Consider the following 16,834-nt stretch of genomic DNA (forward strand, 5'->3'; position numbering starts at 1 on the left):
GCTAAAATTTTTGCATTTTTACTAGAGAAGGGGTTTCATAATCTTGGCAAGGCTGGTTTTGAACTCCTGACCTCAAGTGATCCATCCACACTGGCCTCCCAAAATGCTGGGATTACAGGTGTGAGCCATTACACCCCGGCCCTAATTTAGCTGTCTTCTTTACATAGTTTCTGCTTTATCTGAGCACAGATGAATATAAAAACATGACTGAATGATAAATGGGGAATTTATGACTCTCAAGGAAGAAGTAGCTCAATGACAGATACCTAGAATGCAAAGAACTGGAATGGGACAAATTCTAAATTGGAAATTCTAATTTCCACTAGAAGATCTTTTGCCTGTCATCTTCTTTGGTACCATTCGTAAGTGTGAACTTTGGCAATTTCTTTTCTGTATTTAAATATATTTTTAAAATAATAGTAAATGTTTAAATTAAATAAAGAACATAATTTTTCTTCCTGACCACTTCTTGTTCTCAGAGCCAAATCTCAGTAGTGAAGTATCCACTTATATCATTGTTTAAAGTTAGTGCCAGATCTTCCAGGTTTCAGAGCGATTCTAGGAATCCACTGTGACTCTCTCTTTTGAGAAATCACTGGACAGTAAGACATGTCCACTTCTGCTGCCATCAGACAGGAGCAGACATCATGATGAATGTGAGGTGCTAAAGGAGTGTGCTCAGATTACACAGAGATATGAATTGAGGGGTATTTTAGAATTTACTAGTCTTCATTCATTTTCCAATCTGAAAAGCACTGTTTGAATCCATATTTTTTCTTATCTTTATCTATTCTACTTCTCTTGCTCTTATTCTTTCTTTAATTCATCAGACATTTGTAAATTCCTGCCAAAAAGCAGAACTATGTTGGATAGGAGGGAGGGTGATGATAACTATATTAATGATAATGTACTGGGTGGGCACAGGCATAAGAATCAATTTCTCTGTAACTATGTGATAAATTCAATAACAGAGTGGCTTTCACCTTTTTACCTTGCAAGTCTGTCAATTTCCCCCAACAGCATGTATCCTAGGATTCTCTTTGAGACATGACTATTACATCATCTGCTGAATGCATACTTTGAGTCATCTGTACTTTGTCTAATTACCATTATGATTCTTCTTCACTTGTACTAATAATGTACAGGGTGATTTCTGTGACCGTCAAGTAAGGAAGCTGAAGTTTTGAAATGGGATAGTGTTCCATTCCTCCTGAAGTTTGATGTCCTAGTTCATGTTTTTACTGTTCTCTGATGAGCAAGGCCATCCAGCGCTAATGGATTATAATACATTAAGTAAACACATGGTTAAAATGTGAGGTGGAGTAGAGGATAAAGGGCATGAAGAATCAGGATAACTTTATTGTTAGTTCTGTGGGCATCCTTGGGCAGATAGGAAAATCTTTCTGGGTCTCTCTTCATCTGTAAAGTGTGGGTAGCCAGTGCTTTTCCTCTCTTTCCCATGGGCATATATTGAGAAAAGCTTCTGAAAGCATGAATCCACATTGCATTCCCTGCATCTAACACAGACATTGTTACTGCATATGTGTTTTAAAACTATGTTAAATAAATGAGTAATATATACTTTGAAAAGCAAAAAATGCTGTATAGTATACATATAATGGATTATTAGTACTTTATTTACCGAGAGTTTGTGCACTTAGGGATGTTTGGAATAGCTGTAAAAATGGCTTCTCATACTTTCAACTTGGTAAAATGGATATTAAATCAGTTCAAGGGTAAGAATGACATTATGCAATGAGGACTGAAGCTCTGGGATCTGATATTCATGCATGGAGGTTCCCACAATAGCCAGGGGCATGGCACCTTCATGTATCAAAATAATGGAACAATGTTGACAATAATGAAGATGAATCACATGATTGTAGGCATTGATAGACTTGTATTTTCAACCGTGAAAGTGTAGGTGATCCTAAGTATTGGCCAACGCAGCTTCAAAACCGCTCAATAATTATACATCCAACTATATAGGAAATAAATGTATATACTTATTCTTCTAAAAATGTTTTCCAAATGGATTGTGGACATCACTATCACCTGGTGCATTATTAATAATTAAATGAGCAGGATAAACTTTGATGTTCACATTTTGTTTTTGTTGTGCTTTTGTGGGCTCTGTGGAAACTAAATCTTTTCTCATGAGTGTCTTGAAATACCTAAGTGATTTTCATCACCCAATACTTGAAGCTTAGAATAACTATCTTATCAACTCCTAGCTGTCTAAACAGTGATTTGATATTAGATTCTCCTGTGTAAAAATACCTGGTGGACCAACATAACTTATCTAGGGAGAATACAAATGTCCTTAGCATAGCTTAAACATTCGTCTCATGTTGACTTCAGCTTGACTGTTCAGGTATGTTATCTCAGTTAACCTTTGCCCCATACCTAGGAGTGAATGGCTATTCAAACTACTGGCAGAAGGAAGAGTTCCTACCATTGATAGAGAGACTTTGCTGGCATCAGAGTAAGAAGATGAGCATTAGCAAAAAGTGTGGGCTAGTGGAATAGCTTGATATCTGGGGATTCCAAATGTAAAAACAAAATGTGTGACCTTCTAATTCTGGAAAGATGGAAGAGATGTACTTTGCCCTATTCCTCCCACTAATTATAAACATACACCCTACAGCTTATATTTAAAACAAATGTGAAAAGATTCTGAAAGCTGAAAGGAAGAAGACAAAGACTAGGGATTTCAGGACTTAAGGAATGACATGGTGGCGAGTTTCCTGATTTTATTTTTGCTCAATAAATTCCAGAAATGGAAATGAAGATGCAGGTAATCTGGAAATGTCAATACATAGACAAAATACTATCTCAAAAAAAAATCTACCCTTTCCAGTAAAAAGACCAGGAAAAAGGCAGCCAAGGAAGACAGAAAACATTCAGTAATAACTGTCCCACTGCAGCCAAATAACTCATATGCACACAAACCCATGCACACACTCTGAGACTCCACCCCCAACCCCACCAACAAAGGTAGAGTGAAGAGCCTAGACTTCCATCCTTTCCAGGTTGAAAGAAGATGCTCTAACCTTTCTGCAGAGAAATTTGAGAAAGTTTCAGAGTTTTCCCCATTGCCCAGCAGTAATAGCCTAGACTTTGACTCCCACCTGGCAGTAATGGTGCAACCCATTCTCCCCATTGAGGTGGTATCAGAGGAGATTGAGTAAAGAGTCAGGATATTCCCCACTGTCCATTGATAATCATACCACGTCCATATGTGTTTCAGGTCATCTGAACAGAGGATATCACTAGCAGTATACTCAAAAAAAATCATAATGGCACCAAAATTTCCAAACTTGACAAAATATATGCACCCACAGATTTAAGAAACTGAATAAACTCTAGACAGCATAACCCCACCCCCACCAAGAACCACACAAAGATACATCATACCCAAACTTGTGAAAACTAAGGGCAAACTAAATGAAAATATTGAAGGCAGCAAACAACTTGCATTTGGGGGAACAATTCAAATGACAATAGATTTGTCACTGGAAACTGTGAAGGCCAAAAGAAAGTAGCACATCAATTTTCAGGGGGAAAACTGTCAACCTACAATGCTTTCAAAAGAAAGCAGGGGGTGGCCATATCAATATCAGATAAAGTAGACTTGAGAAGAAACAGAGGAAAATTATATAATGATAAATGATTAGTGTCTCAAGAAGATATAACAATCCTAAATGTTCATACACCAGGTGACAGAGTTACAACATATTTAAAAAAAAACAAAAAACAAAAAAAACTGACGTAACTTCAAGGAGAAATAAACACATTAACTATTGTAATGAGAGACTTTGACACTTCTATCTTTATAATTAATAAAACAACTAGATAGAAAATTAGCAAGGATACAGAATAAGTCAACTACAACATCAATCAATAGGCTCTAATTGCCATTCGTAGAACACTCCACCCAACAACAAAACAGACATGTTTTTAAACTTTCCTTGGAAGGTATTTTAGAGTAGACCACATTTATTACATAAAACCCCATCCAACAAATTTAAAAGAACTGAAATGACATGCAATGTTACTAATATTTGACACACAGTGAAATCAAACTAGAAACTAATAATAGAAAGATAGGAACATCTCTAAATCCTTGGAAAGTAAACAACACACTTCAAATAATCCATGGACCCTTGGAAACTAACAGCACACTTCAAAATAATCCATGGGTAAAGGAAGAAGTCCCGAGGGAAACCGTAAAAAACAAGAGCAATGAACTGAATGAAAATAAAAATGCAGTACATAAAAACTTGAGGATCACAACTAAAACTGTCTTGAAAGGGAAGTTTATTATTCCAAATGCATACATTAGAAAAGAGGAAGCCTCGAAACAAACTCTAGGCTCTCACCTGAAGGTCCCAGCACAACAGAAGCAAAATAAAGTCAAAGCAGCAGAAGGAAAAAAAAAATAATGAAGATAAAAGCAAAAATATCTGAAACTGAAAATGGGAAAACAGTAGAGAAAATCAATGAATTGATGTTCTGTTTTATGAAAGAAACGTAAGTAAAATTGAAAAAACTGTTGCCTAACAGACAAGAAAAGAGAGAGAATACACAACGTATCAATTTCACGAGTGAAAGAGAGAATATCACCATAAACCCTGTAACAAATAAAGGATAATAAGAAAAAAACATGAACCACTCTGCATACATTATTGCATTTGTTTTCTCCTTAAGCTGCAACTGCGAGTTGTCTTACTCTCTATTTCAGGGCCTGATGGGATAGTCATCAACATTTTTATTCTTGCTCTATTTCTAAGGATGTCTTGATTCCCTTCTCAACCCCTACCCCCTATAAATGAACCTAATCAGAAAGCCATTTATCTCTCTTAATCAAGAAAGTCTGTTCCTCTATTTCTTCAATGCCCTCTTGGTCTTAAGCAGAAAATCCAAAATCCAGATTTCCAAAATCTAAAATCAGAATCCAGAAAATGAGACAATTGGGAAAGTACTTTTCTCACCGTCCAAGTTCACCATGTTCTGTAGCCCTACAAACACCCTCAATCAAGCGCGTCGGAAAGCATGAGATTGCACTGTCAGGAATGTCAGTCACGGCTTACTTCACTCCCTGGTTCACTCCTCCTCATCTTCTGATGGGCTCATCGCTTTGTAGTATTCATTAAATTATTGTCCATCTCCTGTACTATGAGACTCTTGATGATAAAAACTTTAAGTTTTTTATTTTGCATATCAACACCTCAGCATATTGCATTTTATGTTGGTTCACAAAGGAAAACACTTCCAGGAATTACTCAAGGAACTTCTCAGAAATACAGATTATCAGGCTTGATCATGAGATTCTGATTCCATACAACTTGGAAGAGGCACAGAAACCTGCATTTCCATAAAGTCTTCATGAGATCTTAGTGCAGATATCCCAAATTTAAGAAGAATTAGTCTAAAATAATGAAAAGTTAAATAAAGAATGAAAATAAAAAATTAGCTGTATTCATGTTATTATTCATTATAACTCCTTGTCCTAAATCTAAAAGTAATTCCAGCAAAACAACTGTTTAAAGTTACCTCCCAAAACATAAATGATGTAAAACATCAAGACTATGTGTTAGCTGTAAAGGAAATAATAAGGCAAAATGTTGGTTGGTTGGTTAGTTTAATAGTGAAGCTTCTTTGAACACTTATTTTTCAAGTTGATAGCTTCCTAACACTTAATTATTAACTAAACTCTTAACATCTCCACTGCTTCATATCATCTTCACAATAACATCTAGAACTAGAAAGGCGAGGAATAATTTTTCTTTCAGATACATGTGAAGAAAATAAAGCTTAAAAAGGTCAAGAGACCTACCCATTAAAGCAAATTAATCCCATCAGCTTATTACAGTAGTTATTTGTGATTTTTAATATGGGAAAATCAACCTTTTTCAGGTGCATACATGTATATCCATAGCTACAATCAACATAAATGTATGTTTAACGCTGTTGTTTTGTATTAGTTTTTCATGTTATTGCAGACTTTATAATTTTTATTTATCTTTTATTTATATATTTTTATTAGTTGATACTCATCCATCCTGTTGAGGAAACATGATTTATTCATCCATTTACCTGCTATTGATCATTAGTTCATATCCACATTTTAAACTGTATTTTAAAAATATTCTTATAATGAACATATCTGTGCCCAAGTACCTATAACTGTGTGTGTGTGTGTGTGTGCATGTGTGTGTGTTGTAGGCATTTGAGATTTGAAAGCAGATAGCCTGACTGGAACATGAGAAACTATTTTTCTAATTTTAATTGTAAGATTTCAGCCAGACAGAGTAAAGACGCTGGTTTTTAATCTTTCACCACAAACCAGAAAATTCATCATTTGAATGAAATATTAAAATCCTCAGCAAATCTTCCAGTTTTCTTCTGCAGCATATAGTAGAGATCTATCAAATTTAAAGTCCCAGCTTTTCTCAGAAAAATATGTTCATATATATTCTCCATTAATGAAGAGGTCTTATATACATACAAGTATGTTTAGAATATCTAGGGGACTATATGTGTTACACAATATTTTTGCTAAACCTTAGACCAAAAAAAAATCAAATTTCCAAATTCAAGATATAGGTAGTATGGAAAAAGCAAAAGTTATATAATAATTTGGGAATGAAAGGAAATATTTATACATAGATTTTTGACTGAGACTGTTATGTCTCGACCACAAAATAGGTCTTTGGGCTTTTAAAAGCCAAAGATTATATAGGAAACACGATAGATATCTAGTTTCTAAAACTATTAATATTCATAATTATAATTTGCCTTTTGGAAACTGGGACTCTAACAAATGCTAATAGTGAGACTCAAAACACTGAGACACAGATAAAATTGGCAATGCACGCAAATCAATCACACAATGCCAGGCTTATTGTTGAAGTTTGCTATTGTACCTGCAGTAAAAGTTAGATGTTAAAATTGCCGAGATAATACCGAAAATATGAGTCAGCAAGCAGAGTTCCCTAATAACACACTTTACAAAAAATGTTTAAAAATAACGTGAAAAGATGAGGTTTTGCTCTGTTTTATTTTGTTGTGACATAACTTCCTTATCTAGAAATAAACTAACATTGAGATGGGTTTAATAGTTAAGATATACACATAGAGTTGGTTTGGAGGGTCTGTGAAACAGATTTGATCTCAAAATTCTTTAATGAGCGTGGTTTCTAAATTGAGGTAAGAAAAGATCAAGAGCCCAAACAGTAAGCACCATTGAAATAGAGAGATCATAATTAGTAATTTCAAGGAGAATACAATCAGGAAGAACTGGATTTCCAAAGCTGGCCATTAGTAAGCAATGTGAATTGAAATAACCCTAACACTGGAATTAACTATGTACTACATACAACTTAATTTTGAAAACAAACTTGCCTAAACACATGATAGAACAATGACAGCAGGCAGGCCTTGAGAGACTGAAATGTTGTGAAAAAGTAAATACAGGGGTAAGCTCTACATTCATCCCATCCTTTCCATGAGGTTTTGTGCCAGTTTACCGCAAAGTGCAATGAAACTCAAGGAGAAAGCTCAGTCTTGGTTACTGAGGAAACAGAGAATAGAATTCCAAATGCCAAATAAACTGGGTATAGTTGCAACATCTTTGATAGAAGAGAACTGGAAAGAAGTGAGGCAAAAATTCTGTGTATAGTATCTTCTTGAGGAACTGGCCAATTCCAAACCTGCTCCAGCATGAAACAGGACGAGGTAACCCAGAATAAACCAGCATCTGGAAAACCAAAGAACTTAACAGAAATGTTAGCATTCAGTTGTCGATGAGAAGAGGAAGGTTGGCGTTAAAGCCCTGCAAATGTAACAAGAACATGGTGACTACAACTTAAGAATAGAGAGAAAATGGAAACAGACCAGCCTGAATAAAGCCAAAACTAACCCACAGCAGCAGCAAGATAATCAACTGGTTCTCTCTGCCAGCTAGGAAAAAATAAAAATAAAAAAGTCTTTTTTGAAGTAGTGTTGTTCATAGCGTCTACAGTTTTTAATTCAAAATATCTAGCATCCAATAAAAATCTATGGAACTAAGATTGTCAGAATACAATGAAGACATTAACTGCTGCATATGACTGTTGGATATGACAGTGTCATCACATTACACCAGAGAAAGCCTGTGTATTTGGAATTGGGACACTACATATATTTTTTTCAAGACTGATTTTGTGACCTTGAGCAAATTGCGTAACTTCTTTCTTAAAAAAATTAAATAAATTATAAAATATTTTAGAAATGAGCATCACAATCCCTACTTGTCCTTTCTGATAAGCTGCTGTGGAATCAAAAGTTTAAATTGCATGTTCATGTCAATTATAGAACAGAATTTCTACAGTTCCGTTATCTCCTTTTTTTTTTTTCTTTAGTTCTTCTAAAAAAATGGGATACATGTGCAGAAGACGAAGGTTTGTTACATAGGTATACATGTGCCATCCTGGTTTGCTGCACCTATTGACCCATACTCTTAAGTTCCCTGTCCTCAACCCCTACCCCGCAACAGACCCTGGTGTGTGTTGTTCCCCTCTCTGTGTTCTTGTTTTCAATGTTCAACTCCGACTTATGAGTGAGAACATTTGGTGTTTGGTTTTCTATTTCTGTGTTAGTTTGCTGAGGATGATGGCTTCCAGCTTCATCCATGTCCCTGCAAAGGACATGATCTCATTCCTATTAATGGCTACATAGTATTCCATGGTGTATATGTACCACATTTTCTTTATCCAGTCTATCATTGATGGGCATTTGGGTTGGTTCCATTTCTTTGCTATTGTAAATAGTGCTGCAATAAACATACGTGTGCATGTATCTTTACAGTAGAATGATTTATATTCCTTTGGATATACACCCACTAATGGGTCAAATGGTATTTCTGGTTCTAGATCCTTAAGGAATTGACATATTGTCTTCTACAATGGTTGAACTAATTTACATTCCCACCAACAGTGTAAAAGCATACCTATTTCTCCACACCCTCGCCAGCATGTACTGCTTCCTGACTTTGTAATAATTGCTATTTTGACTGGTGTGAGATGGTATCTCATTGTAGTTTTGATTTGCATTTTTCTGATGATCAGTGATGTTGAGCTTTTTTCCATATGTTTGTTGGCTGTGTAAATGTCTTCTTTTGAGAAGTGTCTGTTTATATCCTTTGCCCACTTTTTGATGGGGTTTTTTTTTCTTGTAAATATGTTTAAGTTCCTTCGAAATGCTGGCTATTAGACCTTTGTCAGATGGGTAGATTGCAAAAATTTTCTCCCATTCTGTAGGTTGCCTGTTCACTCTGAACAGTCTCTTTTGCTATGCAGAAGCTCTTTAGTTTAATTAGTTTCTTTTTGTCAATTTTGGCTTTTGTTGCAATTGCTTTTGGTGTTTTTGTCATGAAGTCTTTGCCCATGCCTATGTATTGCCTAGGTTTTCTTCTTGGGTTTTTATGGTCTTGAGTTTTACATTCAAGTCTTTAATCCACCTTGGTTAATTTTTGTATAAGGTGTAAGAAAGGGGTCCAGTTTCAGTTTTTTGCATTTGGCCAGCCAGTTTTCCCAGCACCATTTACTGAATAGGAGATCCTTTCCCCATTGTTTGTTTTTGTCAGGTTTGTTGAAGATCAGATGGTTGTAGATGTGTGGTGCTATTTCTGAGGTCTCTGTTCTGTCTGCTCCATTGGTCTATGTGTCTGTTTTGGTACCAGTACCATGCTGATTTGGTTACTATATCCTTGTAGTATAGTTTGAAGTCAGGTAGCATGATGGCTCCAGCTTTGTTCTTTTTGCTTAGGATTGTATTGGGTAACAGAGTCTTCTTTGATTCCACATGAAATTTAAAATAGTTTTTTAAAATTCTGTGAAGAATGCCAAAGGTAGTTTGATCGGAATAGCATTGAATCTATAAATTACTTTGGGCAGTATGTCCATTTTCATGATATTGATTCTTCCTATCCATGAAGATGGAATGTTTTTCCATTTGTTTGTGTCATCTCTTATTTCCTTGCGCAGTGGTTTGAAGTTCTCCTTGAAGAGGTCCTTCACATCCCTTCTTAGCTGTATTCCTAGGTATTTTATTCTTTTTGTAGTAATTGTGAATGGGAATTCATTCATGATTTGGCTCTCTGCTTGCCTAATGTTGGTGTAAAGTAATGCTTGTGAATTTTGCATATTGATTTTGTATCCTGAGACTTTGTTGAAGTTGCTTATCCATTCAAGAAGTTTTTGGGCTGAGATGATGGGGTTTTCTAAATATAAAATCATGTCGTCTGCAAACAGAGACAACTTGACTTCCTCTCTTCCTATTTGAATACCCTTTATTTCTTTCTCTTGCCTGATGGTCCTGGCCAGAATTTCCAATACTGTGTTGAATAGGAGTAGTGAGAGAGGGCATCCTCATCTTGTACCAGTTTTCAAAGGGTTCCAGTTTTTGCCCATTCAATATAATATTGGCTGTGGGTTTGTCATGAATAGCTCTTATTATTTTGAGATATGTTCCATCAGTACCTAGTTTATTGAGAGTTTTTCATATGAAGGATGTTGAATTTTATCCAAGGCCTTTTCTGCATCTATTGAGATAATCGTGTGGTTTTTGTCTTTGGTTCTGTTTATGTGGTGGATTACGTTTATTGATATGTGTATTGAACCAGCCTTGCATCGCAGGAATCATGGTGGATAAGTTTTATGCTGCTGGATTTGGTTTGGCAGTATTTTATTGAGGATTTTTGCATCAGTGTTCATCAGGGATATTGGTCTGAAGTTTTCTTTTTTTGTTGTGTCTCTCCCAGGATTTGGTATCAGAGTGGTGCCATAATTCTCATTCATAACTCATTCATAAAATGAGTTAGGGAGAAGTCCCTCTCTTTCAATTGTTTGGAATAGTTTCAAAAGGAATGGTACCAGCTCCTCTTTGTATTTCTGGTAGAATTCAGCTGTGAATCCATCTGGCCTTGGGCTTGTTTTGGTTGGTAGACTATTAATTACTGCCTCAATTTCAGAGCTTGTTATTGGTCTATTCAGGGATTCAACTTTTTTTCTCTTTTAGTCTTCGTAGGGTGTATGCATCCAGGAATGTATCCATTTCTTCTAGGTTTTCTGGTTTATTTGCATAGAGGTGTTTATTGTGTTCTCTGATGGTAGTTTGTATTTCTGTGGGGTCACTGGTGATATCCTCTGTATCATTATTTATTGTGTCTATTTGATTCTTCTCTCTGTATTAGCCTAGGTAACAGTTTATCTATTTTGTTATTTTTTTTCAGGAAAATAGCTTCTGGATTCACTGATTTTTTTGGAGGATTTCTCGTGTCTCTATTTCCTTCATTTTTTCTCTCTTCTTAGTTATTTCTTTTTTTTTTTTTTTTTGAGACGGAGTCTCGCTCTGTCACCCAAGCTGGAGTGCACTGGCCAGATCTCAGCTCACTGCAAGCTCCGCCTCCCGGGTTCATGCCATTCTCCTGCCTCAGCCTCCCGAGTAGCTGGGACTACAGGCGCCCGCCACCTCGCCCGGCTAGTTTTTTGTATTTTTTAGTAGAGACGGGGTTTCACCGTGTTAGCCAGGATGGTCTCGATCTCCTGACCTTGTGATCCACCCGCCTCGGCCTCCCAAAGTCTTCTTAGTTATTTCTTGTCTCCTGGTAGCTTTTGGATTAGTTTGCTCTTGCCTCTCTAGCTCTTTTAATTGTCATGTTAGGATGTCAATTTGAGATTGTTCTAGCTTTCTGATGTGGGCATTTAGTGCTATAAATTTCCCTCTTAACACTGCTTTAGCTGTGTCCCAGATATTCTGCTACATTGTCTCTTTGTTCTCATTGCTTTCAAATAACTTCTCAATTTCTGCATTAACTTCATTCTTTTTTTTTTTTTTTTTTTGAGGCAGAGTCTCGCTCTGTCGCCCAGACTGGAGTGCAGTGGCCAGATCTCAGCTCACTGCAAGCTCCGCCTCCCGGGTTTACGCCATTCTCCTGCCTCAGCCTCCCGAGTAGCTGGGACTACAGGCGCCGGCCACCTCGCCTGGCTAGTTTTTTTTTGTATTTTTAGTAGAGACGGGGTTTCACCGTGTTAGCCGGGATGGTCTCGATCTCCTGACCTCGTGATCCGCCCGTCTCGGCCTCCCAAAGTGCTGGGATTACAGGCTTGAGCCACCGCACCCGGCAACTTCATTCTTTACCCAGGAGCCATTCAGGGGCAGGTTGTTCAATTTCCATGAAATTGTGTGGTTTTGAGTGAGTTTCTTAACTCTGAGCTCTAATTTGATTGCACTGTGGTCTAAGAGACTGTTTGTTATGATTTCAGTTCTTTTGCTTTTGCTAAAGAGTGTTTTACTTCCAACTGTGTGGTCAATTTTAGAATATGTGCCATGTGGCACTGAGAAGAATGTATATTTTGTTGATTTGGGGTAGAGAGTTCTGTAGACATCTACTAGGTCCACTTGATCCAGAGCTGAGTTCAAGTACTGAATATCCTTGTTAATTTTCTGTCTCATTGATCTGTCTAATACTGACAATGGGGTGTTAAACTCTCCCACTATTATTGTGTGGGAATCTAAGTCTCTTTGTAGGTTTCTAAGAACTTGTTTTATGAATCTGGGTCCACCTTTATTGGATATATAGTCAGAATAGTTAGCTCTTCTTGTTAAATTGTTCCCTTTACCATTACATTGTGTAGTGTCCTTCTTTGTTTTTTGTTTATTTGTTTATTTATCTTTGTTTAAAGTACATTTTGTCAGAGACTCAGATTGCAACCCCTGTTGTTTTTGTTGTTGTTGTTGCTTTTTGCTTTCCATTTGCTTGGTAAATTTTCCTCCATCCCTTTAGTTTGAGCCTGTGTGTGTCTTTGTATGTAAGATGGGTCTCCTGAATACAGCACACCAGTGGTTCTTGACTCTACTCAGTTTGCCAATCTGTGACTTTTAATTGGGACATTTAGTCCATTTACATTTAAGGTTAGTATTGTTATGTGTGAATTTGATCCTGTCATCATGATGCTACTTGGTTATTTTGCACACTAGTTGATGCAGTTTCTTCATAGTATCATTGGTCTTTACATGTTGGTGTGTTTTTGCATTGGCTGGTACCAGGTTTTCCTTTTCATATTTAGTGCTTCTTTCAGGAGCTCTTGCAGGGCAGGCCTGGTGGTAAGGAAACCCCTCAGCATTTGTTATCTTGAAAAAATTTTGTTTCTCCTTCGCTTATGAAGCTTAGTTTGACTGGATAGGAAATTCTAAGTTGAAAATTCTTTTCATTAAGAATGTTGAATATTGGCCCCCCCATCTTTTCTGGCTTATAGAGTTTCTGCTGAGAGGTCAGCTGTTAAGTCTGATAGGCTTCCTTTTTAAGTGACCTGGGCTTTCTCTGCAGCTCCCCTTAACAGTTTTTTCTTCATTGTGACCTTGGAGAATCTGATGATTATGTGTCTTGGGGTTGATCTTCTCATGGAGTATCTTAATGGTGTTTTCTGTATTTCCTGAATTTGCATGTTGGTGTATTTGCCGGGTTGGGGAAGTTCTCCGGGATAATATCCTAAAGTGTGTTTTCCAGCTTGTTTCCATTCTCACCATCTCCTTCTGGTATTCCCATCAATTATAGATTCGGTCTTTTTATGAAGTCCCATATTTCTTGGTGGCTTTGTTCATTCCTTTTCATTCTTTTTTCTCTATTCTTGTCTGCATGTCTTATTTCAGTAAGGTAGTCTTCAAACTCTGATACCCTTTCTTGTGCTTGGTCGATTTGGCTGTTGATACTTGTGTATGCTTCACGAAGTTCTTGTGCTATGTTATTCAGCTCTAACAGGTCGTTTATCTTCCTCTCTAAACTAGTTATTCTAATTTGCAATCCCTCTAACCTTTTATCAAGGTTCTTAGCTTCTTTGCATTGGGTTAGAACATGCTCCCTTAGCTCAGGATTGTTTTATATTATCCATCTTCTGAAGCCTACTGCTGCCAATTTGTCCATCTGATCCTCCATCCAGTTGTGTGTAGATGGAGAGACGTTGCAATCATTTGAAGGAGAAGAGGCACTCTGGCCTTTTGGGTTTTCAACATTTTTTGTTTATTCTTTCTCATCTTCATGAGTTCATCTAGTTTTGGTCTTTGAGGCTGCTGACACTTGGATGGGGTTTTTGTGGGGGCCTTTTATGTTGTTGGTGATGTTCTTGTCACTTTCTGCTTGTTTGTTTGTTTCTTTCAATAGTAAGCTCCCTCTTCCATAGGGCCACTGCAGTTTGCTGGGGGTTCATTTCAGGCCCTATTCATCTGATTTGCTTCCGTGCCTGGAGATGTCACTCAAGGAGGCTAGAAAACACAAAAATGGGTGCCTGCTTCTTCTTCTGGAACCTCTGTCCTCAAGAGGCACCAACCTGATGCCAGTAGGATCGCTTCTGCATAGGGTGTCTGACAACCCCTGTTGGAGGGTCTTACCCAGTTGGGTTGCACAGGGAGCAGGACCCATTTAAGAAAGCACTTTGTTCCTTGGTGGAGAGAGTGTGCTTCACTGAGGAGAAACCCACTTGTCTGGGCTGCCTGGATTCCTCAGAACAGGAGGAGAGGGTAAGTCGTCTGGCCTACAGAGACTGCGGCCACCCCTCTCTCTAGGGTCTCAGGCCCAGGGAGATCCGAATTCTGTCCCTGAGTCTCTGGCTAGAGTTACTGGAGATCCTGCAGGGAAGCCCCACCCAGTGAGGAAGGATGGGTCAAGTTTAGGCCTGAAAAGGCATTCTGGTAGCAGTCTGCCACAGCCAGTGTGTTGGGCTGTGGGGAGAAGTCTTGGAACTAAGCTGTCCAGCCTCCCTGCCTCCAGCAAGAGAGAAAGAGAAAAAAAAAAAGCCCGGAGCTATAGAATTTAGTGCCACCCTTCTCCCGCCCAGGGAGCTTAGTGTGTTGGCAGTTGCCAGTGGTAATGCTGGCTGCTGCCCCTTCCCCCAAGGAGCTCAAACTGCTTAGCCAGCTGGTGCTTGTTGTCTCTCCCCGCAGGAATTCAGCAGGCTTAAGCAGATTGTAGCTGAGAGGCTATAAGAATCTGTATGTTCCAGGGTTGGGATGCTAGGCCCCAGTGGCTTGGGTTCAGGAGAAGAATCTTCCAATCCATGGGTTGCATAGTTCCGTGGAAAAAGCACAGTGTCCACGGCTGGGTAGCACGCTCACTCACTGCCTTCCCGGCTGGAGGGAGGAGGTTTCCCTTCCCCTTGTGACTGTCAGGTAGGCTGTGGCAGCACCCTGTTCTTCCTTCTTTCCGGGAGTCAGGCCAGCCTTCTGGTCAATTTTGATGAGAGAACTTGGATATCTTGGTTGCCGGTGAAGGATTCACATGCTTACTACGTTTCTTTTTTGTGTTTTTTGTTTTGTTTGTTTTTCCAGTTGGAGCCTCAGAATGCGGCTGCTTCTCGTCAGTCATCTTGGCCCTGCCCCCCACTTATCTTCTTTTTATGGAGGCTGAAGGTAGGATCCCACTGGGGAAAAGGTGGTTCATGTCTATGTTGCTAGCTCAAGACAAAGCCCACTTCAGAACTTATGCCCAAATTAATACTTCTTTTTCACATATTCCATAAGAATGAATGATTGTGGTTGATTGTGGTGGTATCCTCGTTATCTGAATGTAATCAGATTGATGTTTTCAAAACACTTTATTCAACCCAACTCAAGGGGTAAACCAGTTTCTGGATGGTTAAATGTATAGAGATAAAGAATCATGCCCATTTCATCTATTGAACAAATATTTGAGTACTATCTTGGAACAGGCATTGTTCTAAGTGCTCAGGATACATCATTGAGAAAAACACAGTAATTCCTGCCCTCATGGTGCTTGCATTCTAACAAAGGAAAACAGCAGGTATAGACATAAACACAAAAATAAGAAAGCTATATATTAGGACATGATAAACGTTGTATGGTAAAATAGATAATGCAGGATTTGGTCATGACATAAGTGAAGGTAGAGATTGTCAGCCATTTTTAATAGGCTTTTTAAATATTACTTCATGCAGAAGGTGACATTGTAATTTGAGGCAATACTTGAAGGAGGTAAAATGTTTGAAAAATGATGAGGATATCTAGTGGACAGGAGTAATCCATGCAATGTTTCTGAAGAGCAGCCAAAGTGTTAGTGGCTGGGGCAAAGTGAGTGTGAGATTAAGACTAGAAGATGAGACCAGAGGGTAACAAAGGGGCCAAATTACGTAAGGTCTGATAGAATTTGGCTTTTATTGTGAGTGAAATGAGAAGCTGTTGTAAGATTCTGAACAAAGGAACAACATGATTTTATTTAAACATTTAAATAATCATCCAGTTTTCTATATTGAGAAAAGATTCAGGGATAGGATGGGACAAGAATAGAAGCAGAGGAGGCTGGAGGTTGGCTAGTTGCGCAGACCCACGCAGCTTATCCTGGTGCATGGAACTATGATGGTGACAATGAGAGTGGGGTAAATTTTTGGTTCTAGTTACTTTTTGAAGCCAGAGTCAATAAGATTTCCTACTGAGTAGTCTGTGGAACATGAGAGTAGAATGGTGAATCAAGAAGGAATCCAATTTTACTGGCCTTAGTATCTAAAAGGAACTTCCAACAACTGCGTTGAGAAACACCACAGGTAAAGCAACTTTGAAGAGGAAAATCAGAAGTTGTCTTTGGGGCATATTATAATTTAAAAAAATATTAAATAATTGGATGGAAAACTCAACCCATTTGTCATTCATTTCAACATAAAAAGATGGAATACATTGATTGTTCTCATTTTAGCTTTCCTAAGCATTCCCCCAAGCAATACAGGAAGTGAACTTAATAGAATCAGTGATATTTATTGCTTTTTTAACATAAATCTTCACATGC

The 16,834-nt window shown here is 37.9% G+C and overlaps 1 long non-coding RNA gene across 1 annotated transcript in view; it reads left to right on the forward strand.

The window, feature by feature from the left end:
• LOC117087895 overlaps positions 1 to 15,441 on the forward strand; it is an 80,043-nt gene extending 64,602 nt beyond the window's left edge. The window contains exon 3 of the long non-coding RNA XR_004438940.1: positions 15,367 to 15,441. This is a non-coding gene — a long non-coding RNA (uncharacterized LOC117087895). The remainder of the gene's footprint in view (positions 1 to 15,366) is intronic.
• Positions 15,442 to 16,834: the final 1,393 nt, after the last annotated feature.

Source organism: Trachypithecus francoisi, unplaced genomic scaffold (genome assembly GCF_009764315.1).
Source record: "Trachypithecus francoisi isolate TF-2019V2 unplaced genomic scaffold, Tfra_2.0 Lachesis_group10, whole genome shotgun sequence".
Lineage (NCBI taxonomy): Eukaryota > Metazoa > Chordata > Mammalia > Primates > Cercopithecidae > Trachypithecus > Trachypithecus francoisi.